Genomic DNA, 12,586 nt, shown 5'->3' on the forward strand with positions numbered 1-12,586 from the left:
GAGAGAGAGAGAGAGAGAGAGAGAGAGAGATTAGATTAGATTAGATTAGATTAGATTTATTTAACGTACAGTATGTTGTACGATAAAATGTATACAGCAGCAATAGTAGTACAGTAAAAATGTGTATTGTGAAAGTATGATAGTGTGAAGATGGGTCAAGCGAGACTGTGTGAGTGTGTGCGTTTGCGTGAGTGTGTACAGGCGTGTGTGTGTGCGTTTGAGTGAATGTGTACAAGCGAATTCAAGTGTTTGTGTTTTCAAGCTCAACAAAGTGCTCTTTAGCTAGTCTCTTGAAACCTGAGACAGATGTAGTGTTACGAATGTGAGATGGCAGGTTGTTCCATAGGTATGAGGCGCTGATATGAAACGAGTTCCTCAGCGTCTCCGTCGCGAATGTCGGAATATCCAGAGGTATCACCTCCCCCCTAACAGGCCGAAGTGTGACGCGGAAGTCAAAGTATGCCAGTACGTATGATGGTACGGCTGTGTTAAACATTTTTCTTAGGAAACAAACAGTGAAATACTTCCTGCGTCCGGCAGTGGTTAGCCACTGCAACTCCCGCCTGTATGGGGAAATGTGCTCATCTCTTCTTACACCATAGATGTACCGAATTCCTGTATTCACGAGCCTCTGAAGTTTTAGGTCGAGTTCCTGCGTCAGGTCACAGTATACGAGGGAACAGTAGTCTATAAGAGGAAACAGGAGGGCCTGCACTAAGTGCTTGCGCAACCTGAGATTGGTGCTTTTCCTGAAAAAGTAAAGCCTGTACATTAGTGTGTGAGCACGCTTACACACTTGTGTAATATGCTCCCTCCACGTAAGCTTAGAGTCGAGCACCAATCCCAGATTACGCACGGAAGATTCAAAGCTGACCTGGGCACCCCCTATGTTAATGAAAGTGTTAGCTGTTGAGGGTAATGCGTTTATGTAGTAGGGAGAGCCCAGGACAATTGCTTTAGTTTTAGCAACATTAAGTTTTAGCTTATTCTGTTCAGCCCAACCAGTAATCCTCTCAGCATTGGCACTCATCTTGTTTGATAAAGAATTGAGCTCTTCGAGGTGGCATTGACTGTAAATTTGCAAGTCATCCGCGTAGATGAGATGGAAAACATCGGTATCAAGGCAGAAACCGATGTCATTGATGTACAATGCGAGAGAGAGAGAGAGAGAGAGAGAGAGAGAGAGAGAGAGAGAGAAGGCGCGTTATATTGGGAGAGAAAAAATATTGAATACATAGTGCGTTTTTTTCGTTATTGAAAATCGATGCTTTGTAATACGACGAAGGATTTTTTGCGTAATCTCGTATGATTGATTAGCCGCGGCGAGTAAAGGTGTAAGAGCGAGCGCTTTGACTACTACAGCGTATGATTCGCTAAAAGTTCGTCCGAGCAGAGGCTCTCTCTTGCGGGAAGAATATTAAATATCCATCCCTTGCGAATTGCAGAAGGAAATCACAATAAATGCAGGATAGTAATAATTCACGCAGCGCGAGAACTTGGCCATTAATAACGAAACCGCGAGGTAAAAACCGTTGAAAAAACGTCGGGTAATTACGGACGCGTCATTTGTCGGAGCGAAGCTCGTTAAAGTAGCTCATTTCAGCGGACGCGCGCTCTCAGGGCCGCACTTCTATCTCTGCCTATCTATATACAGGTGTATACATCGAGTGCTCTGCCTCGCGCGCTGAAAACAAAAAGATCATTAAAAACCTTAATGAAAACGCCAAATCCCGAAAGCCGCAGCGACATGATTGACTGGCGTAACGGCCTTGCTCCTTAATGTATACAGGGTATGTACGGGGAATTTTTTTTAGATCCATCAGTTTTTGGGGTAACATTTAGTATTTGGTGACCGCAAAAATTTACCGACTTGAAAAACTGCTGTTATCATACAACTCGACGTCAGCCAGTGTATCGACGCGCAGCGACTCGAGAAAACCTGCAGAGACCAGGAGGAAGGAGGGAATATTGACTCCTCCCGCGGGGCTTTTAAAAAATTGAATTCCCCGCGGAACTACAACCTCATTTCACCGCGGCAAGAAGTTCCTCAAGCTTTCTTCCCTCATCCGGCCGCTCACACCCGACCTAATTTTCACACATGCCTGGCAACGGATGAAGACAACTCCCGTATGTATATAGCTGCCTTACTCCCGCTGGTCTCTCGCACCAGACACAAAACACACACCCACGCACACACACTCACACTCTCGGTAAGCCGCGTGCCTCCGCGGTGTGTACACATACAATATTTCGCGCTCGCCAATAACTTTGCACCGCAGCCGAGGAATATCCGTGAAAATTTGAGGCGAGCCACGCCGCTTAAGTATCGCTGGATGCTTTTTCTTTGCGCGGTAGAGTAGCCTCTATGCGTCTATGTATAGCTATACATGCCTGAGCGTTCCGGGTCCTCTCTGCGGCCGCAAGTGTGTTCGAGCTTGTTCGCGTGTTTTGTGCGAGCGAAGACTCGTTGGATTATATTGCTTTATGGTCGCTTGCTCCTTTCGATGAAATTTCGACGGTGACAGCGGTGGGATTATTGTTTTTTGCGAGATGGATGCGATTGAGGGAGTTAATTTCTGTCGAGTCTTCTTTAAAGTGTTTATACGGAGCTAATGCCTGTTACAATGCCGCTACCCTATGCGGGTCCAGATCGGACGGGTGGGTGCCTATCACCACTACACAGCGCGTCCTTAGGTTGCGGATAGAGGAACAGCCCCTTAGAAAGAGGTTAGCTGCGAATAAATTGAATAAGCAGCCGCGGACAGCCGATAGGAGCAGGCATGGGTGTGATGAGCCCACACTGTCGAACGCATTCACCTAGAAACACTACGCAAGCACCACAACAACAAAAACACTTCACATTATCTCTTATATCTCAATCTATCTCTTTCATCACAAATTACAAAAATGGGCAAAAATCCTGCGGCCGAGGAGGATGCGGGAGCGATGACAACTGCCCCGAAAGGGGATGTGTAGAATGATTCGTCACCTGGTCTTACGCGGTAACGATGCCAGCGAAGGCGCGCTGCCTTGCAGGGGGGCGTTAGGATGCGAGAATGAAACCGTAGTGTGTCTGACGACGAGTTGACACTGTCCTCGTCAAAGTCGGAAAGCTCTCATACTTAGTTCTAGAGAGGTATGGGGGTTATCACCTCTAGAACAGTGGACTCACCTGCGATCGGAACAGGATCCGAAGCGCGCGGGTTTAACATAACATCATGGCTCAAAAAAATCAAATCCGAACCAAAAGGGACTTAAGGGTCGGAACTTGGAATGTTCGCAGTCTATACAGAGCAGGTGCGTTTAAAGAACTCGTAAAGGAAGCTGATAGGTACAATCTAGATTTGGTAGCAATACAGGAATCGCGGTGGCCAGATGGCGGGTAACTTCACGTACCTGTATGGGGCCAGGAGTTGGGGATCTCTAGGCACCGGATTTCTCGTAAGCAAAAGCATCATACATTCGGTTAAAAGTTTCAAATCCGTCAATGATAGGCTCTCGTACATCATTATCGAAGGTGAATGGTATAGATATGTATTTATTAATGTACACTGTCCTACGGAGGACAAAGAGGAAGAAGCTAAGGATCTCTATTACGAAACTTTAGAGCAGGTAATCGACCAGTTCGCGTCTTACGACACAAGAATAGTATTAGGCGATTTCAATGCTAAAATAGGTAGGGAGGAAATGTTTAGGCCTACTATAGGGAAGGAAAGCCTGCACGAAGCCAGCAATGATAACGGTATTAGGGTCATAAATTTTGCGGCGGCAAAAGATCTTATAATCAAAACTACGTGTTTTAAGCACAAGAACATACACAAGGCAACGTGGACATCGCCGGACGGGGCCACACAGAACCAAATTGATCATTTCCTCATTGAAAAAAGACGTCATACTAATGTTCTTGACGTAAGGGCTTACAGAGGGGCAGATAGCGACTCGGACCACTTCCTAGTAGTAGCCAAATTAAGAGTTAGACTAGTAGCGAATCAAAATAGTAAGCGAGCAAACAAGGTAGAAAGCTTCGATATTGAGAAGCTACGAGATAGAACAGAGCGAATTAGGTACCAGATAGAAATTAATAACAGGTTTTAGGCACTTGAAGAAGCAAACACATCGCCGGAGGGGAATGACGAACCGAATAGCTTTTGGGGGGACATCGAAAAAACGGTAAAAGAGGCCGCGAACAAAGTACTGGGTAAAAAGAAAAAGCCAAAGAGCAAACCATGGTTTGACGAAGAGTACGAACTCTGGTTTGAAAGGCGCAAAAAGGCTAAATTAAATAGCTTACAAAATAGAAGCGATAGGACCGTAGAAGAGTATTCTAACGTAAGGAAACAGACGAGCGCGATCTACAGAAACAAGAAGCGGGAGTATCAAAAGAATCTTATTAGGAGTATAGAAACTAACAGTAAGGAAAATAACCCCCGAGAAATGTACAGAGGGATTAACGCCATCAGAAAGGGTTTTAGGAATAGAGCGCAATTGATGAAGGACGAAAACGGGGACCTCGTAACAAATGACAACGAATTACTGTCGCTGTGGAAAAATTATTTCGATAAATTATTAAACGTGCACGAAAATAGCGAAGAATTAGGGGACGAAATTCACACTGCTGAACCCCACGTGGAGGAACCGAGCTACAAAGAAGTAGAGGCCGCGATTAAAAAACTAAAAAACAACAAAGCCGCGGGAAATGACTCTATACCAGCTGAGTTACTCAAATATGGGGGCGTCGAGCTCACTTTCAAAATCTATAAACTAGTATGTGCCATCTGGAAAAATGAAACAATACCCGAAAATTGGAAGGAATCTATCATTATACCGATTTTTAAAAAGGGGGATAAGACAGACTGCAATAACTATAGGGGTATCTCACTTTTAGCAACGTGTTATAAAGTTCTGTCAAACGTAATACAAGCTAGACTCACTCCATTCGCGGAAGATATAGTAGGAGATTATCAGTGCGGATTTCGGCGCAACAGATCAACGAGCGATCAAATGTTTACCATAAGACAGTTGTTAGAGAAAAAGTGGGAATTTTGAGAAACCATACACCAACTATTTATAGATTTTAAAAAAGCGTACGACTCTATTAAGCGAAGCAAAATGTATCAAATTCTAGTACTTCTCGGTGTACCGAAAAAACTCGTGATATTAATTCAAATATGTCTGAACGGAAGCACGGGAAAGGTCCGAGTAGGCGGTAATGTATCAGAACCCTTCATGATACACGATGGTTTAAAACAAGGGGATGGGCTCTCTACGGTGCTGTTCAACTTAACGTTAGAGTATGCCGTTAGAAAAATGCAGGTTAGCTAGCCGGGCGCAACGCTTAATGGAACAACGCAGATACTAGGCTACGCAGATGATTTGGATATACTGGGGGATTGTAGGGAAACGGTAGCAAGAAACGCGGAAATCCTCATATATGCGGTGGAGTATACAGGGTTAGAAGTGAGTGAATCAAAAACAAAGTACATGATTGTGGATAAGCTAGGCATCTGCAGAGGGGAGGAAGATCTCAGAGTTGGGAATTTTATTTTTGAAAAGGTTAGCGAATTCAGGTATCTGGGTACGACCATAAATGATAGAAACGAGATTAATGTCGAAATAAATAAGAGACTCCATTGGGGTAATGCTTGCTTCTACGCCGTGAGTAATTTACTTAAGTCGAGGCTGTTGTCTAAAAACGTTAAAATAAGAATATACAGGACAATAATACTGCCGGTGGTTCTATACGGGTGCGAAACGTGGGCTCTCACTAAGCAGGCGGACAACCGTTTTAGGGTATTTGAAAATAAAGTCTTGCGAAAAATATACGGGCCGAAGAAAGATGAGGAAACCGGGGAATGGAGGAGACTACACAATGATGAGTTACACAATTCGTACGCGTCACCAAATATTAACAGAATAATAAAATCGCGCAGATTGGGATGGGCAGGGCACGTAGCGAGAATGGGAGACGACCGTACGGCAGCGCGTGTCATGAAGGGCAGGCCGATGGTAACGCGACCTCTAGGTAGACCTAGACGTAGATGGGAGGACAACGTAAAAGCGGATCTAGTAGAAATAGGGACGGGTGGGTGTCGATCGGAGAGGTGCATCTTGGGTGGGATTGACACAAGATAGGGCAGCGTGGAAGGCTTGCGTAGATGAGGCAATGAACTTTCGAGTTCCAAATGCCACGTAAAAAAAAAAAAAATACGGAGCTAATGCTATTCTTCTTATTTTTCAGATTCGATTTTGGGGGACATTTTTTAATAAAACTCCTTGATTTTAAAATAGTACAACTCGCAAAATCAGAATAGAATATGTTGCATATTATGGGGACCACGTCGGGGCTTTATATCTTTCATATAAAACGTCTACGTGCGGTTGTAGCGAAAATTCGCGGTGCTCCATGTTGACCCCGGCATATCACATAAGATAGAAGCGCGTCACCGGCGCGTCCTCGTCAGTGTTCCCACGTGTCTTTTCCGTTCATATGCTCTAAAGCTGCGGCTGTAAAAGCAGTCCGTATACACGAAAACGCTGTAAAATTCTTCCAATAACGTGACGCCAAAATCAGCTGTAATAAAACTTATTATATAAGCAGACAATACTTTAATTTTGAAAATTCTCAAATTGTACGGCAGCATACGCGGTTGGATCAAAATTTTAGAAAATTGAGAACGACCCATATGTAAGAGCAGCAAAGAAAAGAACGATAATTTTCTAAAAAGATAAAAACGTCATCGCCATTCATTAATTTATCATAAACTGAGCACAAAGAATAAAAAAGATAGGACACGAGGTGGTAATGAAATTATATAGCCCTCCCCCGCAGTCCCTCATTCAAGTCGCCATCGGCATAAGCCAAACATAATAATCGCTGAAGAAGTTCAATAAACCCCCTCGCCTCGAATCAGCAGTACACGTCTTCGCAAGACACTATATTTCTCTGTACCGAGAGCATCCGTCACCATCTGCTTTGGCGAACTGGTCACGCGTGCTGCTGCGAGCATAAAATATTTATGCGTCGGAGCTCCTCTCCATATACCCCCGCACTCTGTCGTCTGCCGAAATGGTTAGCTCTCTGCTATATATACTATAAGTATACGAAGCCAGACCGCCGAATTCGGTAGCGCTGCTCCCTGGCTTTATACGCTACGGAACATCAGTCTTGCGGCTATAGAGACGTAATCGCAGCCGCTCCTCATAATGCCACCTGCCACTGCAACGCCGCCGTGAAATCACTGGCAACAAAGGCGTCTATCCCCTCGACCGAGTAGCTGTATATATATACGCTGCGTTCGTCGATTTCCAAGATCTACACGTATACACGTGGCGCAGAAGTGTAATCTACAGAGTTCGCGCTACGCGAAGCGCAGTGTTGTCCCGGATTTTAGCGCGTTATCGCGTTGCGCTCGAACAAGTGGGGTAATTCAATTCTTCGAGGCCGCGTGTACGTGTAGAGTGACGCTAGCACCGCGAGGGTTTAGGCTTTTGTTTTCCACGCGCGCAATAACGCGCGCGCTGCCTGCGGCTGACCATTTTTCGAGTGTGCTGACGATTGGTTTTAAACTGATGCGGTCGAGGATGGACACGCGAGTCTGTGCCGAGGTCGGTAAATAAAAGAGACAACGCGCGCGTGCGCGATAGGCGGCTAATGGCCTGACCAAAGCGCAGGCTGACTGATGCAGTATTTATTTGCGCAGATTTATACCCGATTTCCGTGAGAAGCCCCTTTGGAAGAGCTGCGGTATTCGTGCGCAGTGGGCGTTATTTTTTAACCAGCGTGGTCGAGTGGTCGAGAAAAAGTGCTGATTTTGTTTGATGGTACTTAACTCACGTACCTGATAGAAATGCTGTAGCGAGGCATGTTGAAAACGTTGGAATATTGAGAGACTTTAACATTTATTGGTTGTGTTCTGTGGACGTGCACTTGACAGGTATGGACGCCGCCATAATATGCTGTTGGCACTTGTGAAGAGGTAAGACGAAACATTGAAGCCGCGATCATATATCTATTACTTACTCGTCGCAGCTTGCGCTCACACTGTGACCTGTAAGAGGATTCTTCTCGCGAGAAGCGGTTATTACGGTGTGTTCGGGTTATGTAAGAGCGGGAGGGTGAATTTTGAATTTCGGCGAGCGCTGCAGCGAGAGCGGTCGAGCGCACGCGCGCGCTGATGTGGGCCTCTCCCGTTTGCGCGGGCTCCGGCGCGCGGGAGCACGTGCAGTTCAGTTCTGACAGCTCCTCTCGAGTAATCAGTTGACATTTTGCGCTTTTATACTTGCAATTGCAAAAGCCTCTTTGTAAATTGCGTGCGAATAGAGTCGTCATCATCGTCCTTTTCAGGACGATCGACACTCTTTATTGTATCACCGTGCGTTGCGTAGTGTGTGTGTGCATTTTGCGTGCGGTATGCGGATTGTGTGAATTCGAGTGTCGGGATTTTGGTCACGTGTGAGCTTCCTCGCCGTGACGATCTCCACCCGGCGATTGCTACCTACGCGGCAGGGCTGAAAAGACCTGTCCGTGGTCCAGGATTGGTTCCCTCGAGACGTCGAGGCGTCCTGCGTCCGAGGAAGGTACATCCCACCAACGTGCTGCCAGGGCTTTACGTCGCGCCGTCCACGTCTCGTTCTGCGAATCAGGTAGGAGAGCTCTCTAGCGTGCGAAAGTTACCTCGCGGCGATAGAATTAAGCTACTTGCGTTTCTTTCTCTGTTGTTGTCTATAGTAGAGTCTCTCTTTTTTGTATAAGCGTACATTATAATTGCGTTTCTCTTTTTTTGTTTAGTCTATCCTAGAGTCACTTTTCTTTGTATAATTTCCTTATTTCTAAAATAAAGCTATAGTCTTGTCCCGGCTTTTCTCTCTACTCCGGGAGAGTTTTTACGTCGCGGCAAGTCGTCTGTTTTCTCCCGCGAAATTCATTGTGTTTTGCGTTGATTTATTCACCCAAACTTCCCTCACTCATTCCACCATTTTAATTTAATATATATATATATATATATATATATATATATAATTTGAACTCATTAGCTTTTGTTCACGGTGTTTACAGTGCCGGTGTCAGTCAATAATTTACCGACAGATTCAACTGAAAACCCAACGGTTTTCTGGTCTAATGTTCCTAGCAAATTTTTACAATAAACTAAATATTGCAATGGTTATCATCAAAGAATAAACGTATAGTCTACCGACTAACCTCTCGCACAACGAAAACGAAGATTTCCCCGCGTCGCCCATGTCTGTATTCGCAATATACGCATTGTACGCAAACTGGAAGACGTCATATAAATCTCGCAGCGTCCGTCTGAAGATCCTCTCCTAAAAAAAGCAGAGGTCCGTCCACGTTCATAAATTATCCCGATAAATCAAAACGGAATCTCATTGATTGTCCCCGCGCGAGAGTCCACAGACGCACACGCACACACATACACTTGCGCACTCTTCATTGATACCCTTTTCCTCTCGACCCTTCTCCGAACTCCCTCCAGTCTCCTCTCTCTCTCTCTCTCTCTCTCTCTCTCTCTCTCTCTCTCCGAAGATAAAACCGACGCGCGTGCGTTCGCCTCCGACTCGAGGGTGGGAAGTGGCGGGCGCCTCGCGGACCGACTGAAGCACAACGTTTCAGTTACGCCGCGCCCCTCGCGACGAGCGCGTTGCCTCCGGATGGACCTCTGCGCCGGTCTGTTTTTGCGATCGGTATAACACTGCTCGTATACTCGGTTCGCGCGCGTACTTATAATACCGGTGTGTATGGACCGCCGTGTTGATGTGCTTTCTCGTCATAGAGTGCAAGTGCGAACTGGTGATTGCGAGTTTGTGGGTTAATAGTATACGCTTGTCGGAGAGTTTCGTGAGAGGTTATATATGTTATACTGTACCGAGAGAAAAGTCTCTTCGCGGGTTTTGTAATAGGTTGGTATCTGTATTAGAACACCAATATGAAGACAGTCGTTGAGTCGATAATCGCGGTAGTGTTGTTGCTGACGTACTTTACGTGTGGAGTAACGAAAACGGTATTGGATGAACTAACCTCGTTCTCCGTCATCTGGCAAAAGTGCTCGATCGTTGCATAAGTATAGTTTGAGAAAAAAAGCCAAGTGTCGGTTGGCGTTTACCAACAGTCCGATCGTTGGAAACGATCTGGTGGGACCCAGTGAGTGGGTAGTGCTGAGAGATGATGTGTGGACTTTTTCTAGGATAATCGTATATAGGAGTGATCCCTGGCATTGGAGCGTCGGGGACAGCGAGGGACGGCCCGGAGCTATCGCGGCGTCCTCGCGGAGTCTTATAAGTGATTACAGGTAAATTCACTCGAGAGAGTTTGATATTTTATTTTGGGACTTGGGCGTTGTTTTGCAATTTTTTGCGGATTCTCGAAATCGGCGTTATTAGAGTGCGGAATATACTTCTACGGTTTACGCAAACGAGACCCGAATTCGAGTAATTTTATTACTTACTGAATTGTATAAATATAAAAAAATCAAATACTCGGGCGTATAAAAGTAAAAAAAAAACAAAATAAATTTGAAATTGAATGCTGGATCGTTATTTGCTAATAAATACTCTTTATCAGAAGATTGATGACGAGAAATATCGTGCAAACTTGTATTTATGCATGTTCTCCTTTGAGCTGCATTTGTATGATCATGACGAAAAAATTCAAAAGCTGTAATAATAAATTTCGAATTAATAAAAGCCGTATTATTATTCGCTGTTGACATCTTTATGGGAGTGAGTTCATAATTTAAAATGTCGTGCGTATTTGTTAGTACGAACGCTTCCACTCCACAGAATCAAAAACAGCTGAAACATTCGAAAACTACATCAAACATTTTTAATTCCAAAAGTTTTGTAACTGAAATAAATTCGCTCTAGTACAGAAGTAAAAAATTTGCTGATGTAAATTGGATTATGAAACGAGGAAAATTTTTCAAACGAAATTAGAGCGTCCTTTCCTCAATTAGTCTCGAGTAAGAATACTTAGTTCTAAGTTTCCGTAGCTACAGCTTACCGGTTGTATTTATTACATCCAAAGTTTCGTTTTGTACACCGACAGTTTGTATTTCTGGCAAAAGCGCAGTGCTGCGGCTTACGTACCTGTGTAAATGTACACTTGTGACAAACTTAACAAGAACAGATACAACTCCCGAACTAAAGATTAACAAAATATTTTAGCCCAAAAAGAAAATAGATCCACTTTAACTAAATATTTCGTTTGCGCACTTGAATAACCTAAAAAAAATACAAAACCCAAATTCTTCGAATTCGGTCAAGAAAAACAGAAGCATTTTCTTCAATCTCAATCCAAATTCTGAAGCAACAAAAATTCAGTCGCTCTACCAGCCGCCAGATAAAAGTAAACGTCCAAGGGTCGGAGGAAGAAAAAACCGGCGGGCAAACGTCGAAGTCAACGAACTGTTTGACCGGTTGCTACGTACGTACATAGTACACAGTTGAAAAGCCAACAGTTAGAAGAGAAACTCATTCGGATCCGCGCGTGCAAGACGACACGACGGCTAGTGGCGGCAAACCAGTCGTGTGTATAGCATGTCTACAGTCAAGCTTGATGCGACTTCGGGCGACTATTCGTTCGCGCAAAACGAGCCAAGTTTAAATAGGACGTTGCGCGCTCGAAAAAAATCACTTTAACGAGTGTCGCGAGTCCGCGTATACATAACGCGCGCAGATGAAAAAAGCCGTTGACTTTCGCGATCAGCTCGCACTTAATAAAGAATGTGTGCTATGTGTGTGTGTGTGTGTGTATGCAAGTCGACGGTCGCGAGGAAGTTAGAACGAGCTTTTAAGCGCCGGCGCGGGACCGGCTCGAAGTTTTGCCGGTCCGAGAGAGAGAGAGAGAGAGAGAGAGAGAGAGAGAGAGAGAGAGAGAGAGAGAGAGGGAGAGTAAGTTTCCTTATGAGCGAACGTCATCTTCGATCGAGTATCGCGAATACGGGATTTTCCCGCAGGAACACTCGCGCGAGAGGAGGAGGTTCCGCGCTACTGCTGTATGCTGTTTGAGAATGGAAAGTTTGCCGGGTGTATTGGGAATTCATTGTGAGAGAGAGGGAGCTCGGAGATATGAATTTTTTGCTGCCGAAGCTCAGGCGTTTGACCTAATTATTGGGGTATGTGCAAGAGGGTTGAATTTTTGCTTCGATGATACTGTACTTGGGAGAATAAAGAATGATAATCAGACAGTTTTCTCCCACATGTAATGTGAGCGTGTACATGTTCAAGTGGCTGTTTTGGCAAAGCAATTATTTCAAATGTGTAGCTTTCGAAAGCGTAAACACAGCTTTAACGAGTGTGGTTGCTATTATATTATTGGTACAGGAGGCAAACTTTTTATGAAAATGTATTCGTTAATGATAGCGAAGAGTAACAGCATCTTTATAGCGTTTGAAAATTTGATAGAACCACTTGAATGTAGGATACGTAATGATCGATAAAAATAATATTTTTATCTAAAACGTCTATGATGGTTTTTCGTTAAAAATTATCGTAAACTAGGTCGTGCATATACTCGGAAATGTTTACACGTTGTCATTACAATATTTTAGTCTGCATAAAAATAGCTAAATAT

General features: G+C 44.5%; 1 protein-coding gene across 7 annotated transcripts in view; it reads left to right on the forward strand.

Moving 5' to 3' along the window:
* Positions 1 to 9,626: 9,626 nt before the first annotated feature.
* The window catches only part of LOC100117285 (obscurin), a 198,578-nt gene continuing 195,618 nt past the window's right edge, over positions 9,627 to 12,586 (forward strand). For 3 of the 7 annotated variants that reach the window (XM_031924322.2, XM_031924321.2, XM_031924325.2), the window contains exon 1: positions 9,627 to 10,304. The gene's annotated coding sequence lies outside the window, so the exon portion shown is untranslated. The remainder of the gene's footprint in view (positions 10,305 to 12,586) is intronic. The other 4 variants (XM_031924320.2, XM_032597275.1, XM_031924324.2 and 1 more) reach the window with 3 other exon arrangements.

Source organism: Nasonia vitripennis, chromosome 2 (genome assembly GCF_009193385.2).
Source record: "Nasonia vitripennis strain AsymCx chromosome 2, Nvit_psr_1.1, whole genome shotgun sequence".
NCBI lineage: Eukaryota > Metazoa > Arthropoda > Insecta > Hymenoptera > Pteromalidae > Nasonia > Nasonia vitripennis.